At 35.2% G+C, this 27,632-nt stretch overlaps 1 protein-coding gene across 1 annotated transcript in view; it reads right to left on the reverse strand.

The window, feature by feature from the left end:
* The window catches only part of RXFP1 (relaxin family peptide receptor 1), an 87,620-nt gene that overhangs the window by 59,728 nt on the left and 260 nt on the right, over positions 1-27,632 (reverse strand). The window contains exon 2 of the mRNA XM_021539588.3: positions 5,234-27,289. The gene's annotated coding sequence lies outside the window, so the exon portion shown is untranslated. The remainder of the gene's footprint in view (positions 1-5,233; positions 27,290-27,632) is intronic.

A 27,632-nucleotide genomic window follows, 5' to 3' on the forward strand; every position in this document is an offset into this window, starting at 1 on the left:
TAATCCTATTCCTTTTACATTGTAAAATTTTCAATACTTGTGGTAAGGTAGAATGGTTATTAAAAAATCTCTTTGTTTTAATAATTTTGAGTAATAGTGCATGTCATTAGCCAAACTTAACATTTCTTTAGTCTGGGCCATGAGGTAACACCCGGAAAGAAGACACCTACATTAAGAGTTGTTTGCATATTTTTACTATTACTCAGATCTAAAATAAAGACAGTTTTCTTGTGCTCAGTTAAAACTGATAGCTAAATAGCACCAATTTGATATTCAAGTGATGAAATTATCTCAGACCACAGAGGAAACATGAAACAAAGGGTACAAAATCCATGTGGGCCTTCAGTTCAAAGTCAAAGGGCCATTAAAAAGCAAAGCTTTTTAAAACCACTTCTTGCACAACTTTTGAGTATACTAACATGTAAAACCATTGGAGAAGAATAATTATATTTGCAACTCTTACAGGAGAAGGTCTGAAGGAAACCATTTTCTGATCAGTATTTCCTTCAGTGCTGTCCTGGCATCCCTTGCAATAAGATTTCCCTTGTATTTTCTGGACAATTGCTGCTTTAAGTCACCGACTGTTCATATGATTTAGTGGCTATCTCGCAGTTATAGATCTTTAATAACTGTTTAATGCACAGTGTCTGACATCAGAATGTACTTTAAACAGAGTAACTTCCAGTAATAGAGATAATTAAAATGAAAGATCATGAACCAGGAATATTGAGCATCTGATAATTGCACACTTTGTCTGAATATTGTTAAACCTAAAGTAGTTACGTTATTTTTGATTAACTTTCCTTTGAATGATATGCAAATAAAGGTTGTTGCATTGAAGAGTATTTTATTTCACCTGTAGTAGACAGCTTTTGATATCACCTAACATTTTAGGGAGCAATGCAAGCAATCTGTTCCTGTAGCATTACTCATGCACAATAGGCTGAAAAATGGGGAATGCTGACATGTGTCCTTAATAAAACTGTGTTTGTTGCTCTCATGGTGGAAAGCAGCAGCTATTTCTGATGAAGTTAAGATGATCAATCTCCCACTGTACTCCCTAAAACCTTCCATAACCTGCACAGAGGGAGAACAGGAGCTAACATGCATTTTTCAGGACGGCCACTGGGATCAGAGAAAAAAAATATACCAGCCTCAAAGCCTTGATGGCCACACCAACTGTTTTTCTATTATCTGCTTAGGGAAATAGAAATTCAAGCTCTGTGTCAGAATTCTGTTCAAAGTTACTCATAAATTCACATTTTGCTGCACAAATTTAGATAGAACTTAAATGCCTCTGGGTACAAGAAGCACAAGAAGTGTGAAACAAGAAGTTTCTTTGCCAATATTTAAAATAAAAGTAGCAGACATTTTCTAGAAGAATAAATTTTCACACACACCTACACAATAGTACAAAACAGATGTTTGTGATAGTCCCAGAAGTAGCTATCAAATCCAAATGTATGATTTTATTCAGCAGAGGTGCTGCATTTTCCTTCAATTTACTGGTGAATGGCAATGATGATTATCTCTTCCAGAAGATAACAAGAAGATTGATTTCCTACATTCTGACTCAGGCATGGGCGAGTATGCATATAGAGAGTATATGATCAAAGCTTGTCATCATAAGTGATGGACAGAAAGAATTCTGGTTTGAATATGTGAACTACACATCTCTGTGTTAGCCATGTTTGGCTTGCCAGATTTCACTTATATAAAGGAATAGGAGGTGAAGGTCAGTGATTTACACAGGAAATTTAATTTCAGATTCTCCCTTAAAGCCCTTCACTGAAGTAGTGTTTGGAAAATATACTGATACACAATGCTATAGAATGTGTCAATACATCATTAAAAGCAAAAGGAACAAAAATATAATTCAATGATTTGACAAGTCAGACTTGAAAAGTTCTTCTTGAGCTGTTTTTTTTACTTCTCATCATAACCTTTCCACTAAACAATTCATAGATTTTAATTCCCCAAAGTTTATCTTATAATTAATGTGAAGTTTTGCCAGGAGCAATAATGCTCCTGTCTCTTGCTCATCCAAGAAATTCTGTTTAAAGTCTCTGAAATTTTTCCAACTAAGTCAAGGGACTGAAATCAGAGAAGATAAAAACCTTGTCCTTTTCATTTTCCTCTGAATTTCTTGATACCTGTTAAAAGTTTATTGCACTCAGAAGCCTCATTTAATTGGGAGAGAGGTTTCATTGTCTAAGGGGAAGTTTGAGGTAATTAAAAGATGTTAATATCCACTGAAAATGCTCATACTTCTTCTCTTTTTTCCTTCTGGGACACACCATCATTTTCAGTGCATATTAACATCTTTTAATTACCTCAAACTTCCCCTTAGACAATGAAACCTCTCTCTCAATTACTCAATTACTATAAGCGTACCTAATAAGATTAGTTTACACAGACCCCCTTTTTTTTTTTCCTTTTTTGTTTTTTTGCAGCTTGTTCCACCTTTCCATAGTACTTCATCTTATAACAGTTTGGTTATGAGATGTTTCCTTGTCACCTAGACAAGTGGAGTAACATATTGCCAGTCCTCAGCTGAGCAGGACTTATCCTTGATTTCAGTGATACCTCTGTCTACCACACCAGCCATGTAAGAAAGCATCTTTCATACAAGAATGTTTTCTATCTACACTAATCTTCAAAACCCTTAAATTTTCAAACCTTGTTTGCCCTTCTCCTTTGTTCATAGAGACAGAGAAAAAAAAATGCTCTAAAGGTGGTATGATGCAGTTCATAGTCTTGGGACTGAACAAGGCAAAAAAATGCATTAAAAGAAGGCTTGTGCATTAAAATGACAAAGATTCTTTGCTTTGGTAATTTACTATAATGATAGTCAGGTGTCTGTGTGAGTCTGTGAAGGGAACAAAGATATTTTAGTATGACATTCATCCTATTGTCTCTGCAAGGTCTGTAGATCATAATTTGAATATCATTTAGGAATTACAGCTCTTTCATTTTAAAATAAAATTGAGGTAGTGGATGTAGGTGATGAAGGCTTCTGGTATATGCAGACACTTGTGATTTATTCTTTATTTTGGTGCAAGACCGAAAAGAATAGCAAGAACCTCAGGTAGAAATATTCAGGCACATTCAAGGCATTCTTAGAATGAAAGAGTAATCTGAATGAATTCATCTGACTCCAGGGAAAATGTATAATCATATTTTGTAGAATTAAATTATAACCTCAATGATTGCTATCTTATGGTTAGGACATAAAAGATCTTTCCCTCCTAGTATTCAATTTCTTTCAGACTCTGAATCTAGCCTGACTGCACTTAACAGCATGTCTCTGCTAACAAAGATGAAGAGCTGCAACAAACATTTATCTGAAAATATTTTTACATAATTCATATTCTAATGTTTACTCGGTTCCTTATGTCCCAAGTTCTTCAAACAATATAGAGCTGTCCACATGTTTCAAGGCAGACATATACTCCAATATACAAAGCTGTGCATAATTCTATGGTTTGAGGTCATACAAAATTATGAAAATGCACTTATTGCACCATCTGCCTACATGCCCAATGCTGGTATAATATTCTTTATTTGCATATATTTAATTTCATAATTCATTTAACTTTACTATAAGAAATAATATAAGCAACTTTCATCCTTTTTATTCATCAACTTCCCCAAAGCAGGCTTCAGGTCACATATTGGCTCTATGCAAGGTGGGCTTTGAAGATAACTATTTAATTTTCTCTTCGTTTTCTCTTGACCCCATTGAAATACAAAAAAGCTTACCATTAAAAACTGTGTAGCTCAGCAGCTGCAAGTTAACACAATGTTTTGAAATATAGTGTAACACTAGTACAATAAGAATAAATGTATTTAGAGTCTATACTTTTTGGCACTCATGCCCCCCCACCATGGAATGTTAAATGTGGGACTTATGCATGTTCAAATATTCCCTTCAAAATACATCCTAGTTCCCAAGGTGAAACAAAAAGCACTCTCTAACAAACTGTCTTGCTGTTTTTTGGATGTCTAGGGGTACTGGACACTTAGCAGAGGGGCCAGAATGTTATTGAACTATTCTCAGAAGACACTGACCTTCTGCAACACCTACTGAATATTCTCAGAAGAAATGGAAACTAATGAGGAGGTATGAAACTGTGGTCTCTGTAAATAAATCCTTCTGCTGTGTCTCCTTGCTGTGCAGTTTCTAACCTCCTCTCTTCTGAGGAGAAGGGAGGGAGGAAGCAAAAAGAGCAGGCACAGCTGCCATTTGGCCAGCTTGCAGTTTATAATGTCAGCAGCTATGCTTTGCACAGACCATTGGCACTGACATGGTACATAAGGCTTGTCTCCTATTCCCTTCTTAATATTACCTCTCAGAGCCTAACATTCAAAAGTTAATAGGTTAACAAAATGGTTTCTACATAAAGACTTGTGTCAGCCCAAAATGCACAAGGTATCTAGTGACCAACGCGACTATTTATTATAATTCTATGCTTTGAATAAAATATTTGTTTTTCATGAATGATTAATTTTCCTTTTATTCAGCTCTAACTGCTGAACACCAGATCACAGACTGTTCTTCTTACATCTCTTATAGTTCTCAGAGTATTTATAGCAGTGGTACACTTCACCATTGAAACTTGAAACCTATTTTTCCTTTCCATTTCATATTTTTCTTATTCTACTCCCTTACACTGTAGTCCCTCTTCTCTTTCCCCCAAATTTTTACCAGTGCCTAAACACTCTGTTGCTGTCTTGCTTTTATGCCCCTGCCTTTCTTATATTTCCCCCCCTGCCCTTGTTTCCTTTCACTGTCTGTGGAGGGGTTTGTCTTATCACACAGAAAACAGAGCTGCCAGAGCCCTCCCCAGGTCTGCAAGCTCTTGGGCTTTGAGCTTTCCATCCTAGAAAGCTTCAGGGCCTGTGTTCTCCCCTTCTCTGGGACATATCCCCAGAGTTATATGAGATTAATAGTCAATTTATAAGTGGATAAAAGCTGTATATTAAATTATAATGTGACTTTACAATGAAGATGAGAGTAAAAAAAGTAAATAAAATATCTGAAAGTTCCTGAAAGCAACTTTAACTTTGAGTCTTAAAAGAAAATCAAACTACAAATTTAATACTGAACAAACTAGCAGTTCCTATTTCCACTATGAAACTTTTACGTTACTTTTATGAAAGGCTCTTCTGTCAGAAAACAATATGACATAGCATCAGTAGATTTTTTTTTTGAATAGTACTGCTAACTTACTTTGTACCAAGGCTTTGTAGGAAAAAAGTCACAGCTGAGAGTGACTCCCATCAGCTTCAGATCTCTGCTTTTTTGGTTTTTTCAGGTCCTTCCTCCTAGGTTTTCTTCTGATCTGTAGTGTTATAGCAGTATTTCAAAGGAAAATTAGTGAAAAACCACTACGTTATACAAGACATAAGGCTTGAGGGGACATGGAATTTTGTGCAGTTGATTTTTTGGTTGTTACCACTTAACAGTGCCCTCTTTGGATTTCTTAGACAGGATGAAAATATATAATGGAGTAGTTAATAGAGAGAAATGGTATGCATATGCAAAGAACATTATAAAAAGGAATGTAGGAGCAATACCCACTTGGCAATAGTAATTTAAAAATTCAGTACTACAGGCTGCCTTTTAGTATTGCCAGAAGAAATACAATAGCATAATATTTAAAAATATTGTAAAGAACAAACGATTTTTTGAAAGTTGGTCTTTAACTGCAAACAAGATTCTTTTTTTTTTTCCTTCAGTTTCTCAGTGGAATGGGTCGATTCTTAATAGCCTTTCCAAGTTGTATCATTCTATAAGTCCTTCTGAGTGTCATGAGATTTTGAGACCATGTACAGAGGCTGACTGAATTAAATTTGCTTTTGGCATTTCCTATCTATGAATTAAAGGATTTGACCAAGAATTTTCTCCTGAAATTTCCCTAAAACCTGAAAATGAAAGGGATGCTGCCCTCATGACTCAGTGTCTAAAGTAGCTGTATCATTCCTGACACTGTTGAAATAGGCATTAGCTAATAATTCTGTACATGTGAACTCTCTGGGATCTGGTCTATTCAGAGTAGGAAAATACTATTCTGACTGGAAGAGAAGACAGACTGTTTGGCCTCTGATGGAAAAATGAAAAGGCATTGAATATGACAAAATAGAAGCCAGAGTCTTGGTGACGGAAAAATAAACTATTAATCCCTTATTACATAAATGTTCTTTAAAGGGACTTGTGATCAATGGATGATTTTTTATTCTTAGGTTTTCTATAACATGTATCTCGGGTATAGATGAGCACATTTTTTTAAGGTAGCACCTAGGTGCAAAGAATGATTCTTCACATTACTGCAATGCAGATGTATTTTTAGGATTGCCAAGATGCTGCAGGTCTAGTCTTAGAAGGAATTCTGACTGATTCAGGTCAGCAAGCATCTTTGTGACATCCCAAAATAAACTGAATTTGAAAAGTTGAGGCAAGTGTCACAGAGGGGTCTTTTTTATATATTTTTAATGTGTAACCTGAATATTCAGATATAAGCAAGATTATGCATAATTTATTGCACAAAGTTCTAACAAAGATGTTCCAAACATGCTTTCCTGGATGGACATATGGAAATAAAGAGTGTTTTATCTTTTTTTTTTTTAAGTCTAGTATTCACCTATATGTTGCAAAAGTGCCCCTAGATGTAAAGAGAAACTGAGTCCCTCCACACCCACTAAATCCTGTAGCACTGTTGTGTTAGAGTGTGTAAGAGTGCTGTGCTGAAGTTGAGTTATTCAGGTACTGAATTTAGATAGCAAGATATTGAAATTACTCTCTACTAATAGATGTGCCACAATATTTCATTATAATAGCCCAGAGCTGAATCCATTTTCCTTGTGCATATTTAAGCCTATTAATGAATGTAAATTCATATACAGAGACTAACAGAATATTTAAAAGGGATTTTTATCTAGACCTTATGAACCTCTGCTACTTGATGTGCTTTTGCTTTGATGGATTTGGAGCTAGACTGATTAGCACATTTAGATCTACCCATTAAAGGCTGTAGACAAGATTTTAATATCTTTTTTCATTTTTTTCTGCAGGGACTTAGAATTGCTGATTGTCTCTTCTAAGATAACTCACTGTAAAATCAGGTTAAATATGGAATAAAATCAAATAACACATTTTTTGTTTTAGTCATAATAACAAAATATTATTAAAAAAAAGATTGAAAAGGTAACATACAGGGGTTGTCTGCTAAAAAAAATTACCTGTGTGCACTTTATTAGTTCTGGTGGAAGATGTTAAACTGTTAGATTATTTAATACATTATTTATCAAGCAATCAAACAAAGCCATGGTAGTCACATCTCTTTCACCACTGGAAACCAGGCAAAGAGAAAGCTCACCAAAACTTTGGCACTTGTCAAAAGGATTTATATGAACAATGGAATGGTAGGGATCAGGGAAAACCGTCCATCCTCCTCCAGCTCTAGAAAATGGTGGTATTTCCTTGGAAGAAGAACAAAGGGGACACCTGCCAAATCAGGACTTCAAGAATTCTTATTTCAAGGCTCTCAAGTTTTGAGGTAGTTGGGAAGGTGTCTCTGGTGCTTAGGGGGAGAATGAGAGAGCAAGGTGGAAGTTTCATAACAGAAGTTTGTAAAAGCACTCAAGGGACTGTGATATACTGCAGAAAGAGAGAGGAGTTTCTGTGAGCTCACAGAGAGGAGAGGAGGGAAGATGACTGACCCGTCTGAAATGATCAGAACAGATAAAGGAAATTACACGGGGACCATATACCGATATTTTGCATTTCTTTCAGGATTTTTTCTTTTTACTGAAGCATGATTATTTAAAGATTTAATCATATAATTCTCAGAAATAAAAAAAAGGAATTATCCTCAAAGCCTTGAATTATTTGCTTCACTTGATTTATCCTGTAGAACTGATTTATGAACCCCAAATGACCATAAGGTGGTAGCAGTGAAAAATGCTGAACTTGTGATACTGTTAGCAGTGACCCTTAAGATGTGCAGGAGCAGGGTAACTAAACCACAGTTTTGGGAAGCAGTAATCCAGAAATAGAAGGAAATTTATGTTGTGAATATGTGTCTAAATAAAAAAAAGTCATGGTGAGGGCGCTCAACTTAGATTTGCAGCAGTTCTATTACTTATTTTTAAAGCCAGTGGCAAAGTGACCTTGAAGTGTAGCCTGATTTTTATTTTTGTTTAATTTCTAGTTTCTGTAATCTAAAATCATCCTCACTTTATATTTAATATATCTCACTCAATGCTTACGAGATTCACAGTAAAAAGCAGGACAGTCAACAGAAGTTATCAACAAAAGAGTTGATGTCCCTTAGTTGAAAATAATTGCAGTGACAGAATGGCTGAGACAGAAAACCTTTTATGGACCATAAAATATTTGAACTTTGGTAGTGTTTGTTTTAAGACAGATTGGAACTGAAAAGAGGGGCAAACAGCTTATTCTTCCAATATACATGTAAAAAAATGAATTTCAGCCACAAGGAAGAATGAAGCAGGATGATGACTGGACTTCCTTCGTGGCAATCTACACAGAAAGCAAACAGCACTCAGAGAAATAGGCTGGTGTTTTCCAAAGAACAGAGCAACTTGTGGAACCTCATAATTACAAGGAGGTTAGAGTGTATTTTTGTTGAGATAATTCTCTGCACAACACACAATATTTTAGAGGGGATTCTACCCTCCCCCCCAAAAAAATTGCTTGGGAACTTTTTCTTCACAATATAGAAAAAATTGGCTAGCAGATAAAAAATGAAAAAAATTCAGCAGAATTATATTCAGAGTTATGATCTTCTAATTAATCTGAGATCTATGTGGGAAAAAAAATAATTTTACTGTAAAGACACTGCCCTCCTGTACAGCTTGGAATCAAGTTGTCTCCTTGAGCCATACCATGTGGTGAGGAATTGCTTGAGAAGGTTTTTGTCTTCTAACAACATCCTTATTTTGTTGTTTACCCAAAGGCATGACAAAACAAGCTGGGCAGAGTGTGATTTGCTAGGAAGAGCAAATCCTTCAGAAGATTGTTTTCCCAACAAACTCTCTAAGATCCTTGAATAATTACTAAAATAAACAAAAATGGCATAATATTTCCTCCATTTCAAGCATAAAAAGAACCATAAAAATGGAATTACACAGAATGTTGTTTTTGCAGAAACTGCTAAAGCCAGTACTCTATTGCTTAAGAGTGCATAATATTCTGTAGAAAATCTGTTGCTACCAATTAAGCTCAGTGGAATGCAATTAATTGCTTTATTTCATGAATCAGGATAGGCAAAAGATTCAAGAACTACATTCGCCATCTTGAACAAATGATCTATGCAATTGGTAGAATTGCAGTAAAAGTCTGAACATCATTCACAGAAGTGAGATCAAGTTTCTGTCAGAGGTAATAGAAAACCATCACCATTAAGCATAATGTAGTTCAGACTAGACTTTGACATTCACAGGACAAAGCAGGCTAAAACTGCATATCCATTTTCCCAGGAAAGTGCCCTCTGTGCTAAAACCCCATAAAATGATGTTGATACAAAGCAGATGACAGCACTTCCATGGTTTAAGATTCTTGAAATTGTGGTGGTGTTGCTCCGAGATGTTTGACAAAGTACAAGAAAACACACAGCCCTATTAGTCCATAAAAATTGGAAAGTTTTCAAGCTAGGACATTAAGTGCAAGAATTCTGATGGGGTTATTTTGGTTTTTAAATCACCAACAACACAAAATTGAAAAAGAACATTAAATTGCCTGGATATAATTCATTATCAGATCAGCATATTGAGTGCAAAACTTACAATTAAGGTTCTTGAGAAAAGATTACTCCTACATGACTGTTGATTAGCAAACCAGTTGAACTAAAAGCTCTTGCTTATTAGTTCAACTGAGGGATGAATACAATTTCCAGAAAGATGGAAATACCATTAATCCTAGAATAGAAATGGAGGTGAAGTTTAAAGTATGTGAGCTAATTTTCTTCCTTTTTAAATAAAAACTAGATTACATAAAAATTACACCAGTTTTTATTTTAAGGACTTTGAGCATTTGAGAGTAAGCATTTGGAATTACTTGAGTAACTGTAATTTTAAATGCCAGTAAAATTCAACATGATAATTCACACTTTGGTGAAATGTAAGTTTTAGCTTTTCATTTCAGTCACAATCCCTCCAGAAATATAGAATCAAAACTACATTTTCCCCTCAACCAGAATCTCAAAAATTGTATATGATCTAATACAAACTCCTATAGAAAAATAAGAAAAAAAATTATATAAATAGGAGACTTACTGAAGGTTATCTCAACCCCATTCACTACTGAAGTGAATATTGTTAATGTCAATTATTGATGGACCTGAACAAAACAGCCTTTAATGGACAACTGAGGACTCCATTATAAATTCAGTAAGGTCCCCTCAATTACTAATATCCCCAAAGTAGTAGGAATCTGTTCATATAAGAATTCTGAGTAAGCACTGTAGAGTTGTCCTAACCAGAAAAAAAGTGTGATGTCTAAGAGAAATTCCTTGAAAAGTGATTCCTATACAGAGAGCAAGAAGCATTGCTTGTTGAAACCCCTCTGCTGCAAACATGTCCTTATGTACTATCACTATTCACAGACTTTACTGGCAAATCTAGAAAAAACAGAAGATCTTTAATATTGAAGTACTAACAAGTTTGCATAGAGAGTTATAAAGAGTAAGTTATATACAATAATCTGATTTTCTTTCATGATTTCTTCATTACTTGAAGCATCACATATCCTAACTCTGAAAAAATCCAACCAACCAACCAAAAGCCACAACAAAAAAAGCACCTGCCAAGACAAAATTTGATTGAATATTGATACCACCACACTGCCTCTGGTTAACTGCTACCAGAGTTTATTTCTGTTTCTGTAATATTTTGTCTTAATGAAGTCTCATACCTCCTCCTTAAAAGGGTCTGCCTCAAACTTAGAATGATCAGTGCAATCAGCTATGGTCTCTGTGTGGAGAGACTTTATAACAATGTCATGGAGAATTGTATAAACAAGTAGAAAGATTTGCACAAAGTCACTGTATGTGTCTCATCCTAAAGGAAAACAAACAAACATCCCTTAGATGTTCATTGGGAGCAAGACAGGTTTCACACGTGTGCCATTATTTAATATTTTAAATAATGAAAGAGATGAACATATATAGAGCAAACAGGCAAGGTGTGTGTAGTGGCTTTAAAGATGTTCAACATGGTGTTGACATCTAGGACAAATTCTGGTATTATAATGAACAAAAAACTTCAAAGCAGATTATAGATTGTTATAAAACTCCCCCAAATCTCAATGTGACACTGATGTATATTAATAAGCATATGAGGAAGAGGTTATTATTTTATTAGTTGATACTGGTGGGATCTTACTGGGCTGAAAGACTGGGTATGTTTGAAACATGTTTTCAAAGGAAATGGCCAATAGAGAGTCCAGAAGAAAAAGAGCGAGATGATGAGAGGTTTATAATGTAAGAAGACAGCTTATTTTCTTTGGAAAAAAAGAAGACAGATTCTTGGAAAAGAAGTATTTAGATGAGAGAAGAAGCATTTGTTGTTAGCTCTTCAGAAATGAAAAGCAGAAAAGGTCAAAATATTAGGGCTGTTAGTGTTCTCAGATCCCAAACAGCAGTGTGGGTAGAGAAGAATGAGCAGCCAGCACTATCCCAAAGGTAAGCATCAGAAAATAATGCCTGATGCCTTCTCCACAGCAACACTCAGTATGAACAGACTGGAGCAGATTTTTAGTTGGTTGTTTGCTTTTTTCTACTTTTATAGCATCTGGAGCTGAGACTGTCAGGCACAGGCTGCATCCAATGGTGTGAGAGAGGAGGAGCTGGCATTCCACAGATGCCTGCGTGGCTCAGGGGCAGGTCCAGCAGCTGCCAGAATTCAGCCAACGCAATGCCTGAGCTACACTTTCATTCTGTTTCTTTCCAGGCTCACAGAGACATTACACTGCTGTAATTTGCTCTTAAACTCTCATACTGCATGTAACTAATCTCACACCATATCCATCTAGAATACCCTGGCAGGCATTAACTCCAAGCTGCACCTTCAATTGTGGTGCCAGGAAATTCTGAATCTGAAGATCTTCTCTCAGAGGAGGGGGAACTGGCTGGAGGAGAGAAAAAGGAAAAATATTTAGCCACTGATAAGTTTATTTCCTGATACTTGACCCAATTTCTATTAATTTATTATGTCTTGTGAGGACTAAAAATTTGCCTCCATGAATTCCTTTTAGGTTACAATTGTTTTTGCTCCAGATAACAAAACTCTAGAGTAATTTAGGAGAGCTAAGTTAAGATGAAGACCCAACTATGTCAGTTGCCTTATAAAAGGCCAAGAAAATCCAGTATAATTTCCATGAATGGAGAGTTGTTAATTATGGATTCAGGTCAGTACACCCAGTTTTTGCTTCTTTTTATTTCAAAATTTACAAGAATTTTGTCTCCTATTAGGCTGAATAAAAACACAAGTACAAAAAGCTGGATTTTGTGTCTGTTAGAACTCCAGATCTCATTTGAAGCAGTCGAGATTCAGTTTACAAGCAGCATCTCTGACAATTAAGAGAGCTCATTGCTTCTACTACAAATGCTATGTGGCATTCTATTTAGAGGTATTCTTAAGGAAAGTATTTGCAACATATTTTGGCCTCTTAAAAGAGACGAGCAAATAACTATTTACATTCAGTTTAAGTTCTTTTCCCCACCAGTCATCCTCTGAGATATATAATTTTTTTCCAGGATCACAGTTTAGGAAAAAGCTCTATTGTCCTTGTTGAATTACAGCCTTACAAAAGCAAAGTGCCTTGAAAACATATATGTTTTTTCCTTACTCATCTTCTAGAGAGATGCTTTGTTCCCTCCCCAGCCTCTCTCAGGTCTGACCCCTTGCTCAGAGTAACGAGTCTGGTTTAGGCTTGCTCATGCTTTTCAGTTGACTTCTCAGTTCACACACCCCACCAAAAAGTCACTTACATTGTGAACATAAAATTAAATATTAACCAGAAACTCCATCTTTCTGTGCGATAGTTTTTAAAGCAATGTCACTTCAAGATGGGAAGGGCTGCTACAACACCTGTCAGGAGGGATCCACAGTTTGTTCTTATGATATGAGGGAAAAGGAAGTGGTATAATGCAGCATAGAAAAAATAAAGGCCAAGGGAATAAACTTGATTCCTCTAGGTATATATGCTGGATTAAACACTCATGAAGGGAAGGAGCTATAAAATAGTATTGCCTGAGAAAAAATGGACATATGGCAGTCATGTGCAAGACTGGGACAGGTATAAGGAGCGATTTTCTACCATGATGAGAAAAAGGAGTGGAACCCTCTATCTTTTAGAAATGGCAAGTGTGAGAAAGCCAATTATGTATGTACTTGTTACTTCTCTGGATGTGCCAATATGGCATTATTGCATTTGACAAGAGCAGTGGAAAATGCCTGTCCAAATCTAAAAGGCAGCTTTATTACTAACAGTGCTTGAAAGAGAAATGGATTCTGTTGTGAAGTGCATCCCACAAACCATATCCAAAATGTATTTGATACTCTAAAAATGTGAATACCCTATGAATCTTTGACAAATTGGATCAAAATTATTTTATCCATCATAAACCTCAGCAGTATATTTGAATTCTTGCACCAAAAAATTGTATCCTTTGGTCTAAAGAAATAAATTATTTATTTGTATATGTATGTGGATATTTGCAACATTATCCTCACAATAAAATTTAGAAATATTATGCATATCTCCAATGCAAGAAGTAACATTTGCTGGTTTAAAATGAAAGCTATTTGAATATTCTTAAGATTATTATGAATCCTAAATGAATATTATTCTTAATTTAAGATCTTCATAAGGTCTTAAAATTCAAGGACATGGCTCTTTCAGTGAGATTTAAACAGGCACTTTTTGAATAAAGCCTAGAGACTGTATTTGTATTACTTCAAAAATCTCACAGTCCTCATTGTAGAAGCCTTGCCTCAAATTTCTTGACCAACTTGTTTGAAGTTAGTTCCCTAGAACCCATTTTACATGCCCATAGGAGAATGGAAGGAATCATCTCCATGACCAGTTTCTTATCTGTATAGAAACAAAGTTGTGTGATAAACTTTCACAGCCAGAATAGGTATAAGCATATTCATAGCAATATGTCATTAAAACTGATGGTAAGAGGAGAAGATGCAATTCTAGATAAGAAAGGTACAAGAAGGACATATATATACACACACACACATATATATATATATATATATATACATATTTAAGAATATAATGAATAAAACATCATCTCACAGGTGCTAGATTAGATTAATAAAGAAAAATTGACACGACTACAGTTCATGCATTTTCTGCCATGTGGATAAGTAAAGAAGACTATCATCTCCAGCTCTGCCAATATACAACATTTTAAGTGCATTTTAATTTTTAGCAGGAATAAATTACTGAGAAGTGTCCATATCTACTCTGAAAGCCGAACATATGCCTTAGGAGTATGAAGAACATCTGATGAAAACATCAGCCAAAAAGACACAGAACTTCAAAGCTTAAAATGGTTTTAATTCATTAAATAAAAGAAACAGCTACACAGCGTAGAGAGCGAATTATTTTTGGTTAGTGTAGATAATTTCCTTAGGAGCCAGGATTGGCCTCAGTGCTGTTGCTACATTACACAGCATGTATGTATTTTAATTAACTCTGCCTCTGATACATCTAAACTGTAGGACAGATCATTTAGTGGATCCACAGAATATAGTGCCCTGGGAGATACAATCCTTCACAAAATTAACCAAATTGTGCCCAACCGTGAAAAAGGTAATTTAAGCATAGATGTGTTTCAATCACAAAGTGTGCCATGTGAAAAACATTCTGTTTAAATGCCTTCATTGCCAGCCAAAGAGAAGCGAGCAGCCAAAGCCCCATTCCCCTTCTGCCTGCTTTGGGACTGCCTAGGATGGCAGGAACACCATTAACTGGTCTGTAGGGAGCGAGTGAATGACAGCACGCTACAACCTGGAGCAGGAACACGCCTTACAGAACTCCAAAAGATTGAAGTGTACAATCAGAATGTGATTTAGAAGGCGTTTCATTGAAATGGTATTTACCACCAGGGCAATATCTTCCAATCACTTAATTGTAGATAATAAAGTGATAAAAGTTAGCAGGAGAATGCAGAGGACAAATTGACACTTCTGCAAACCAGCTTCTACAAATCTGTATGCATTTTTAGGCAGTGGAGTCATGAAGACAGAGAGCAACACAAAACAAATTAGCAGAAAGAAAGTAGTTAGAAAGCAAGATGAAAAAATAATAACAAACTACAGACTTTCAATACCAAAAGCACTTACATATTGCAAATCAGGAGGCTCGACACTAACCAATTTTTTTTTTTTCTACAGAAACTAGAGAATCAGCTTTCTGAAACAATCATTTAGCTTTAAAATACTGTTCTCCATTCCTGACCCTAATTCCAGAATGTGTAAAATACATACTGATTCTCTGACTCCAGCACTAGGACAAGCTTAAGCAACTACAGTAATCTACTGAAAGGGTAATGAGAGACTATATATCAGGAAATTTATAAACCTTGAAAAATTCTTCATTTGCCCCTTGACCCTAAGTTACAGGTGAAATATTACATCTTAAATGTTTCTAGCTGATACACTTGCAGTGTTCATATGCAAACTTCCCTCAGAAACAGGGATTTATGAGCAAGTTTTGAAAACCATTCCTTTTAATGTATTGAGAAAAACCCAGAAAAACCAACTATGGAGAAAACCAACATTTTTTGAAAACTGATTTTATGTACAACAATCCAGTTATTTTTCCTTGCTTGGTAAGATGATTAGGAAAGGGCTGGTATAACACCCTTTGGATACACTCTGCCTTTAACTTTCTGAGTGTCTTTTCTTACAGAACTTAATCTCACAGCTTGGCAGCTCTGAAAAGAATTCAGCTGGTGCTTGCCTGTTGCTGGGCATGCATGGGAATGTGCTTTCCTACAGCAGGGAAGTTCCCTGCCTGCTGTACTGATTCACTAAAAAGCTGAATACTGGTCACAGTCTCTCACCACTTCCAAACTGATTTTTTTTCTTTCCATCCATTGACAATTCCCATTGTGCAGAATGTAATGTTTTATTTAAAATAATATCCTTCCTTGTGTTCAAAAATTTCACAATAGCCAGTGATTTTAAAAGCAGAAATATTTTCTTTATCCCCAGGCATCTGACATTTTTAGCTCTTATTACTTAATATTCTTCATATCCTTATTTTTCTGCAAGTGATTAACCTTTCAGAGCTCTAGAGAATAAATTGTTTGTGCTTAGAAGAAAGGGAATAAATAAAAAATAACCTAAAAAATCAATTTCTCATTGCTTTATTCTGTTTTTCTTGCCTTATTTCTCAAGAGATGAATATTTGCAATATTGTCAAACTTTTAGACTACTTTTCTTTTTCCAAACTGTTCTGCCATAGCTGTTCAAAATAACATATTTTTTCATGTCTATGCCCAAATCACATGCTGCAAAACAATACTGTTTTAATTGAGAACTGAAACATTTTCTGTAGATTGCCCCTTCTCTGCATCACAAAATCTTTCTATGGAAGCATTCAACATTTTTTGATTTCTGGAATGCTAACTAATGAAGTTTTAAGTAATGCACAGAAAATTTAAGTCTACTGTCAAGCAATTACCTTTCACGTTTGTCTTTGAAGAAATTTGTAGACTGAAAGCTTTTCTCCACATCATATTGTGATTTCACATCACAAACCACTATTTTTTTTCTCCTAAAATTAATTCTTTATATGTTGGCAGGTGGAAAACAGAGGACTTTTATTCTGTTTGCTAAGTTTTTTCATGGTTAAAAGACTATTAAAGAAGGTGGCAATCAGCACAATCAGTGCTATTCCTTGGTCTTCAAGTTTTGGCTTGTGGAGACCCTCTGATGTGACTTTATCACTGAATTGTAGCTGTCCTCACTTTTAGAGCAGCCTTTATGAAGCTTGTCATTGCATGAAGTAACTGGAATGGGATCAGAGCAGCCTTAAGCCAGCCCTAATTTCAAAGAAATGAAAATAAAATCTGTAATTTCTCTCCTGTGTGAATCTGAGTGGTGAATATTTATCTACCAAAAACGAAAATTCACTTGCAAAGAATAAAGCTATATAGTCCCAAACATCATGCTATTTTCTAGGTACAGTACTGCAAGGCTCCCTTCAGGAGATATGCATTTTACTGTTGTGTTTGCAAAAAATTAATTGTCCTCTGCAACCAAGCCATTGAAATCCATAATGATGCATGATCTTTTGTTGACATCCACAGAATTTGGGAGTCAAAGCCTAGAACAGTTTATTTTATGTTTCTCATCAGATTAAAAAGCAATTAAAAACACTTGCAGAAGGATTTCCTGTAATTCTGATGCCTTCTCCTCCTTTACTTATTTAGGCATAACATGTCCTAGGAATCTCAGTCTAAGACAATCACTGTGATTTGCCTTCATTAAATGGTACATATCAAAAATTGTTTGAAGCAGTCTTAGAAAGCACATTCTGGAAAACTCTGGCCCAACAGGAACCAAAGTTTATCCTCAACCCACATTTGAGATTTCATACTTTGGGGTGAGCTGGACTAGCCCAGCACTGCTGCAAATAATGAAGTTATCACAGAACCATAGAATAACCTGAGTTGTGAGGGACTCACACAAAGATCACTAAGTTCAACTCTTGGTCCTGAACAGGACAGCCCCAAAAACCAGACCATGTGCTGAGAGTATTGTCCAAACATCTGGAACTCTGTCAGGCTTGGTGCTGTGACCACTTCCCTGGGTGCTGTTCCAGTGTCCAACCACCCTCTGGGTGAAGAACCTTTTCCTGATATCCAACCTAAACTGCCCCTGACACAGCTTCAGGCCATTCCCTCCAGTCCTGTCACTGGTCCCCACAGAGAAGAGATCAGTGCCTGCCCCTCCTCTTCCTCTCATGAGGAAGCTGTAACTGCAGTGAGGTCTCCTCTCAGTGTCCTCCAAGCTGAGCACACCAAGTGACCTCAGCCACTCCTCACACAGCTTCTCCTCAAGGCCCTTCACCATGGAGCCCTGAGAACCTCACTGGTGACCACTCACCAGCCTGATGTGAGCCCTGCTAGCAATCATACAGGATTAGCATTCCCCACTTTAAAACTATGAAAGACCAATATGCAAAAAAAAAAAGATGTTGCATGACAAGCAGAACAAATGGAAAGCATCTTTGATGACTTCTGCTTAATTCATTCTTCTCAAAGACCATCCTCTATAAGACAAGTTTTTTTCCATTATATCTTTCTCAGGATTTAAATTCAGCAGAATCAAAAGACTCAAGATTTAGAGTGGCTTTATAATTAACAATTATTAGCTGAATTATCTTTTACTAAAATATAGGGGGCTTTGTTTTGTTTCTGTTTTTAAGGAAACATCATACCTGTCTAATAGTACTTAATTTCCCAACTTAAGTAGCTTTCATACTGAAAGCATTCTCAGATTGTACCCTGAAATATCTAATTTTTTTCTTGAAGGAATCAATAATGAATGCCAGTAATGGCTTTTCATTTCATTCTTGAAAATTAATAATGGCATTTGATAATATTTTGTTTATTGTAGGTGAACATCAAACAGTTTTCAAGTTCTCTGCACTAGGTATGTAAAATACAGGAGGTTCCTAGCTGAATTTTAGGCATGACGTTACATCTGAAATACTTCAGTCTTCCAGCTATGCAAAAGCAACACTAGTACACTATAACCCAAATCATTGATATGATACTCTAAATAATACCTACCAATCATCAGATGGCTCATGAAACCTCCAAGAGCTGAAGCTGAACAACCTGTTGGAAGGGTATTTGTGAAAAATAACCTTCCTAAGTACAGCATTAGTCTCCAGAAATGTCTTGGAAGGGCACAGGTTAGGCAAAGCCTCGTATCTGTCAGATGCCTTATTTATAGCTCTTATCCTAATTGTCTCTACATGTGGATGAGAACCTCATTAACTGTTTTCCAGCTGACAATGGAGACAAAGTTTTTTTCCATATGTTAACAGAACAGCTGTGTTGAGAATCAATTTAAATAATCCCATGTCTCCTCAGAATGAACATATCTTCCACCATCATACATTTGTAATATAATGCCTATTAAAGGAAAACTTACACACAGAAAAATTTTGCAATAGACTATTTGTATAAAGAAAATATGCTTAGCTATTACTTCACTTTGCTTGTTAGGCTTTTCTTGTTCAAAGTATCTTGCAGTGATCATAATTCAACAGCAATTACATCATACCATCTTGCTATGGAAAATGTTAAGAGTTATTTCACTAAAATGCAGAGTAGTTGAAAGCTGACTTTTTATAAAGGAGGAGGTCGCCAACCTCAAAGTTGAAAATTCCTGTTATTGAGGTAAAATTGTCAGAGAAAATCGTTACATTCGAAAAAAAACATGGCAGAGGGAAGGAAAGTACTTTATAAATGACATTTTAAAACAGAGACATGGTCTTAACCAAATTCAGAGTTCAGAAATTGCTTCTTTTAAAAATAATATACTGACAGCATCTCTTTAAAATAATTGAAAGATCATAAGAAGCAAAAAAAGAGCAAGCATTAGTAGAACTCTCCCTGTTTAGAGCAAATTAATTTAGTTAATGGGTCTATTTGTAATGGACACCAAATTGAAGGTACTCTGCTAAAGAGAAATGAATAGAGATATCTACCTTGAAAGTTTTCTATGTTCCTTGTTTCTGTGCAAATTTTCAAAAAATAAATTCCAAGTTTTTAGCTCTGAAAGAGCTTTCCCAGGGAAAGGCAGCACACATTATCCCACCTGTGTGTCCTGCCCCTCTGCTATTAGTTCCAGGGCCTCGCCAGCTGGCGTGAACTGGAACCAGTGGCTCAGTGCAGCTGATGCAGAGCAGCTTTCAAGTAAAAATAATGTTCAACAACACTGATCTGAAACAAACCCTGTCACCTGGAGGCTCAGCATTGTGGATACCAAATTGTATCCTTTTAATGTAGCTTTTTCTTAAAATTCTTACTTCTTCTCAAATGTTATATGTTGTTCATTTCACCTTTTATTGAAAAGTAATGTCTCAGTACTTGATGCTTGAGCTATGCTGAAATGCATAGGCTGTGTGACTAAAATGCATTTGAAGATTAATTAACTTTCTTTGAGGAATCAAATTGTGGATTGACAGTCTGCAGCGTTATCTTTAGTACAGTGATAAGACTTTTCAAAGCCAACTTTCTTTCAAAGGACCAAGAAAAAGAAGCATTCCCTCTGTCCTTATCCTTCTGTTGATAAAATCTCTTTCACAGGCATCTCCTTTAGAGAAACCAATTTGTCTTTAAAAATATAAATATCAACAAACCAATGATAAATAATGTTGGAGGGGAACTATCATAAATAAAAAAATTGTAAGCTAAGCTGAGGATAGCAAATAGAAACAGAAAAAAATCTATGGGGAAACATGCCTCTTCTTAAATTGTTCATGATGGAATGTATTGTTCTACACAGGGGTTTTGAAGGTTGAGAAATAGGATGCATTTGTATTCTTAAATGTTTTCAATTCAATTGTGCTTTACCATGCCAGCAGAGTCAGGTATGGAAGAAGCAAAACAGTCTTGGTATAAATGAGGGTGTATTAAAGAGATCACGTTGTACCAATGTGGTAAATAAGTTATGTGAGCTCTACTGAGAGAAATGCAGTTTTGCTGGTACAGCTTCTCAGTTTTAAGGATTTCTGCTGATGTAATTTAACTGAACAAGAACCACAACACTTTGAACCCCACAGTAGTCTAATGCTGCTGTATTAACTTAGCTGTCAGTAAAGGAGAAGTTATTAACTAACGCAGGTTGCAGTGACTTGGACAAACACCTCTGCCAATATTTGCCTTTTCCCCCTCTATTTTGCATTAAAAAAATCTGCAAACAGACGCATTATAATTCTGAGTTTTGAATTTCCCTCATATTCTGGAAAAGTAATTCAAAGTTGTTGTTTGATATACATATTTTTTGGTTCTTGCTTTCTGTATTCCTTAGCACAATTAAATTAAAATATTAATGAAATATTTATTTCTTCAATTTAATTTTAAACAAACAAAGAGATGACAACACAGAAACGAATACAATGTGAATAATTGGGATCCAGAACAAGTCACCTCTTTCCCTAGTAAACCACAACAAAACAATGATGTCACTGTGGTAACCAAAGAGAAACATTGAAACCAACCATCAGGAAACACAGGGCCCACTGAGGCTTGACCCTTTCTCCATGGAATTCTCTGAGAAGTGTTCACAGCTGCCTATTCCAGACCAGTGTGTCTTTCTGTCCCCATCCACAGAAATAATCTTATCCTAATTGAATAATGTGAGACCTGCAAATACAGGCTTCTGATATGTTTCTATTGCATTTTTCTGCTTTATTTTATTTTATTTTATTTTATTTTATTTTATTTTATTTTATTTTATTTTAATTCCCTTGCACAGATTGCTGCAGAGAGTGAACATAAGAGGTTTTGGAGGTCCCAGATCTCTCAAACAGGGAATGTCTGGTAGCACTGGGTGATACAAAGGGTGGCCAGGGCTTACCTGGGTTTTCCAACACCTGCATCCAGAGCTCTGCACATGGTTTCCCATGTACTATAACTTATTTCTCTCATTTTGGAAATCTCTAAGATATCTAAGCAGATCAACCTTACAAGCAAAGTGTGTCAATGATTTCACTTTGTCCCGTCTGTCAAACACTCCTGCACACCTGCACTGTTCTACTGTGTTTTGACCAAACTGAGCAAATCCAAATTCTGCATTCATGACAGCTTCATACTCTCAGTTTCCTGATGACTGCAGCAGAAAGCTCACTGAGGAGCATTTACGGTTATCTAGATTGGATCTAGAGGGTTAAAAAGATGTAGTAACATAAGGAAATTGCATAAGGAATTTAGTTTACAAGAGGAAAGTCAGGAGAATGGTTTGAGAAGAATGGAGGATTTATGACAAGAAACTAGAAACAGGGTTGGTCAAGTTGCCAAAACATTTCATTTTAATTTGAGAAGAAAAAAAATCCATTAACATGAATTTTTTCTACACCTGGTAAAATGCAGAAGTAGTTTGCTAATATTATGGACTATTTCTGAATTTAATACTAATGTGTTTGTGTTTTTAACAATTGAAGAGATTATCACAAATAAAATAATCTAGCATTCCAATGATATGTGGTAATTCTGCTTCTTTCTGAGAAGGCCTTAGTTTTCAAGATTTATAAACTGATATTTGAAGAATGTTGGAGCATAAATTCAAGTTAAATCACATGTTTGTTTAGGATCTTCTTGTCAGCCCTCTATTATATTTAGATTTATTCAGCTTGTTTAGCACTTTATGTCCACATTAAAGGGCTCTGTTCTGAATCTCTAGTTTTGTTCCTCTTCTCCTGTATGGTCCCAACATGTCTGCTAAATAGGAGCATAGCTTCTGGTCCTGTTCTGCTTATTCATAATGCATTAACTTACAGAAATAAATTAGAAATTAATAGACTCATAATTGACATACAGAATTTATAAGTTTTCTCTGAAAAATCTACAATGTCTATCTGTAGACTCAAGCATTATATTTTTACAGAGCTGCAGTAAAGTCTTTAATATCTCTTGCAACCTTCCCAGCAGGCTACACTTTCTGGTGAAATGATTAAATAAAGTATTTTTCTGTCTCACAGAGTGAAACGAAATACTGTGTCCTTTAGTCTAGTAATGCACAAACATTTGATTAAACTGTCTATTCTACCAGCAGCATTGGAAACTAAATCATACATGCGTCCTAACTGCAACAATTTATAAAAATAGTGGAAAATCTCCATTTTTATGTTTGAAAGGAGTCAGTCTCCTGAAAATGCACCACGTGGCTACATAGTGGAAAAAGAGATCTCCAAAGGCAGCAATTTAGGAATTACCTACTATGGCAATTTGGGCTTCATTCCCCATCATTTCAGTATGAGATTCTTTGTGGATGGATACATCAGAGAGGGTAAAATAAGAATTATTTTGAAAGGACTCAGTATTGCTTCCTGCACATAAAATTTATAGTTATTTAGAGATAACAACTTTTAGTACCTAGAATATTCACCCAGTGAAATAACATTTACAGGCATAAGTAGAAATAAGTAAGTCAATAACATGCTGAAGAAAGAAAGTTCTCCAGAAAGAGTGAAATAACCTGAGAGAGTTTTCTCCATTGCTGGCTCCTGACAGGTGAACCCCAGGGCCCCCTTACAAACCCAGAGGTGGCAGAGCTTTGAGCTCATCACGCTGTTCTTTGTACATCCTAATGCAGCACCGGAAATAACCTTGTCTGCAAATCAGTTTGTGTGACACAATATGGAATTTAAACAGATAGGAATCAGACTTCAAATTTACAATTAAAAAACCTAGGCTTGAATTATTTTCCACATTAATTTTGTAAAGATTTTTTTTTCTTTATTATAGCTGCCCCATTTTTTTAGTTAGAAATTATTTTAGAGACCTGGGAATAAAAATAGAAGGACTTTTGTGTAACTCCAGTTTATTAATTTCTTAATATAACTTCATCTTAACATCTAAGAGTTTTATCAGAATACCTTTTAATAGAAGACTAAAATCTAAAAAATTCCATCTACGAGAAAGGGAGTTTTCTAAAACTCTCAAAACCAATTAAGAAAATTCTATTGTATTTATGAGTCAGGAAAAATATTTTTTTGGTTTTTATTGAAGTAAAATAATCTAATCTAGTAATAGTTATGCCATCTTCCATCTTAGGAAATCTCTGGGGTTTTTTTTTCAATTTTCTGGTGATTCAAGGTACATTCAGAAAAATATTTGTAAAAAAGGTGCAAACATTTTGTGAAACATACACTTATAATGGTCTTGGAGAACAAGGTTATTGGTTTATTACTTACCTAGCATAATGGAGACAAAATTATTTCCCAGTTACCTTCCTGATGATATTAAGCCTTTTTTAAAAATAAATTCAATTGCATAAGCATATGAGCATTTCTAATTATTCATGGATTCACATAAATGCCTCCAAACCTCAGCTCCCTGTGTTTGTGCTGAAGTAATCTTCAAGTTTAAAGTTTCAAATTGTAATTATCTCAGCAGTTCTACTCAGTGCAAGGCACACTTAACAATATGGAGCCTTCCCAAAAGTAACTGAGATTCATAACTAATAATGAATCAATCTGTAGCTCAACAAACAAATATTGTTCAGATGTTAATTTCCCTGAGCACAAGGTGTAACAGAATCCCAGTTTGTGAGCTGAATTCCAACAGCCATAAACAAAAATTCATGGAAACAATTTCTGAAATAAATGTCTAAATAAAGTGCAGTTCAGAGACTGATGCATTGTGACAGGAGCTAGGCTAGAATGCTAAAGCTTATGCAGCTGGAAGACCTTAGAGCATATTTAAAGGGCTATACAGTAATGATGTCTGTGAATTAATTTTTAGATTTGACGCCAAAGGCAATAATAATAGTATCTAGCTATACATATAACTTTGGCCATTTAAGCACAGCAATCAAGCATTGTTAAATTAGAAAAGAATGGGATGTGGGTATATGAAAGAATGGTATGTGTTGGGTATAAGTAATCCTGCCCCCATCATTCCACCTTAATAAATAACCTGTACAAAAGATTTTGGAATTATTCAGCCCTTCAAAATAAACACTTTCAAATTATGCAATTGCATAAAAGCAATAAAATACCTGGCTACCTGGTTTTCTGTGTCATTTCCATCTTTCTGGCCCACAGGTAAGGTTGATTTGCATTAATATAAAATATTAGAGTTCTATAATGAATTCTGTTTACCTCAGAGGAGCTGTAACTGTTTACAGTTACAGAGAGGTGGTGGGTGGTAAAATTAGGAAGATTATATTAGATCTTGAATAAGACTAAAATGTGCACAAAGAGCATATCTTTATTTTTTGTTGTTTTATATTGTAGATGATGTCTTATTTACTTAGTGTTGGTAGTTTTAATGACAACAAAATTATTGAATATCCCTCACTGTGCTCTCATTATCATGTTTTGGAACATGATGCTCAGCCATGAACAGAGAGAAGGTCCTTTTAAGTGTATTCAACATCACTAAGTTGTCTTCCCCTTTCTTTTACTTGAAACGTTATTACTTTTACCATTATTTGCTAATACATAGATCCAAATGTTATACACCTAGAGAGTTGAATTTTGAGGTTGTTGTGTAGATTTACTGATTTGATTTTATTAATTAAATGAGAGAGTGATTAGATAAGAAGTCTGATTCTTAGATGGACTTGTCCCTGATATGCAAGAATTTTAAATTTTGAATCTATATATGCCATTCTATACTTTTTTCAAGCCTTATAGCATAGCTATTCTATACCACAGCCAAAAATTCAAGCATTCCTTTAAAAAGAAATGAGTAAGACACATAACATACTCATCTTTGTAATAATCATTAGATAAATTATTCTAAGCAAATAATATTAGGGATACTGATTTTTATTCTCTTACCATAAAGACACAAGTATTTATATATTTTGCAATAAAGGAACTTTTCATGTAAAAAACATTTGAAAAGTATAGGGCAATAAGAAACTTGAATTTTGAGTGTTTATATACAGATGTCTTTTATGATAGTCTAAAAATGGAACTTCATGTACTGTGTAAGTGGAACTTCATGTATTGTGTAAGTGAGAAAGTGAGCTAGGGCCAGAGGTAAGATAGAAACTCAAGGGAATATCACCTAACATGATGATTTATCTGAAGTCTTTGAAAGAGACTATGAGCTATTTTATGAGACTATTTTATATCCCTTCATTTAATTAATTTAAACCATGAGAGGAGAGGAAAGTTACCTCTTCTCAAAGATTGCACCCCAAACTGCCTTGGCCTTTGAGCCTGCAACATTTTAAATTTGCCCAGGAAACATCTCCTTCTCCTTTCTATTAAATCATATAAGAAGGCTTATTTCACACATTTTCCTCTTTGTTAAGACTCACATTATGAGCTTTCATCTTTAAAATAATGTTTGCTTAACAGAAGGTTTTTCCAATATTTTCCTATCAAACAATTATTCAGAAGCTCAAGAAACAAGTGTTTTAAAAGCCCTATTTTCACCTAAGTTACATAAACCCCACATGCTTCTCCAGTACATTTTTTTGTCCTCCTAAACTCCTACATCTTCTTAAATGATCTTAATCCAAACTCCATGCCTAGTAACAAAACCAAGCAAACAAAAAGATTAGCTCATAATATAGGTGAATTTTGGATGAAGATCAGGGGGGAATTTGGGTGAATTTTGGGAGAAAATCAGAAATACAGATGTTTAAGGCAGACTCTCAACAAGAATGCTGCTGTTCTGGCAATTGCTTATGTTCCTTTCATGAGAATCTGCTGAAGTCAATGTTTTTCACTGTAAGAGCACTTTTAATTTACACATATTTAAAATTCATGTTTTTTATGGAACTGAAAAATTTGAAAGCTGTTGAACCGGAAAATCCTGCAGAGGAACACATCTATGACATGAAAAAGTTTAGAAGCAAGAACCAACCAGCAGCTTAACATATACATTTCTTGAGATTTTTTTTTTGGGTGAGAAAGGGCACCCAAACTATTAAAATTTAATAGACAGACACCTTTCTTCTGATGATATTTTGAGTTTTAGTTCATGTTTTACCTGGGAATGCATTTTCTTTTGCAGGTGCCCCTCTTTTCTAAAGAAAAACATGTAAACAGTGTTCTCTTTCATGTGTTAGCTTTCATTTGTTTCAGTTTCTTAGTTAGCCAATAGCAGCAATAATTTTTTATATTAATTTGGAATATTTTCTGCCTAAAAAATTAGGAAGGTGGGTTTTTCTTCTTTTCTTTCCTTCTTTTACCCCTTGTGTTTCCTAGAAGGAAAATCAGTCAAAATCTTAAGATACACTCTCAGTTCTGTCCAGGCAGTATGGATAAACACCTTACCCAGCCAACACTGTGGATCTCCTAGACTCCAAGGCAAATGGCAATGAACAGTTCTTCAGAGTTCTTCTTTTTTCCCCACTAAGTCTTGTCAAGATTTACCTGAAGTACATCATGGTATATTGCTCAGCTTTCATAATGTCAGACCAATTCCTGTGTGTTCTGACACACACTTTGATCCTTTTGCACTGCTGTGAACCAGAGTTTTCCTTCAGGAAAAACATCCAAGAAGCAGAATTACCAGCCAGTGGTGGGAGTCCTACATACCTAAAATAATAAATACATATTATTTATAAAACTGTAATACTATGGAAATATTGTACTCAGCTACAGCCTCTGTTATGCTTTGATGTAAGAATAATATTTAAGTCTTATATGTTACAGTAACATTTTTTCTCCTATCACCATGACACTTTCCTAGTTGCAGTATTTTGGAATAAGTTAAGCACAAAAATTTTTGTATCTCAATACACTATTTTTTTTTTTTGACATATAATGAAAGAAACTCTATATTTGCATTGAAGTTCAAGCATTTTAGGTGTTTTAGCAAATCTTCATAGAACATTAGTATCCTCTCTACTTCCTTTATTTTTATTCTTTTCTGTGAGGA

Source organism: Lonchura striata, chromosome 4, assembly GCF_050655825.1.
Source record: "Lonchura striata isolate lonStrDom1 chromosome 4, ASM5065582v1, whole genome shotgun sequence".
Lineage (NCBI taxonomy): Eukaryota > Metazoa > Chordata > Aves > Passeriformes > Estrildidae > Lonchura > Lonchura striata.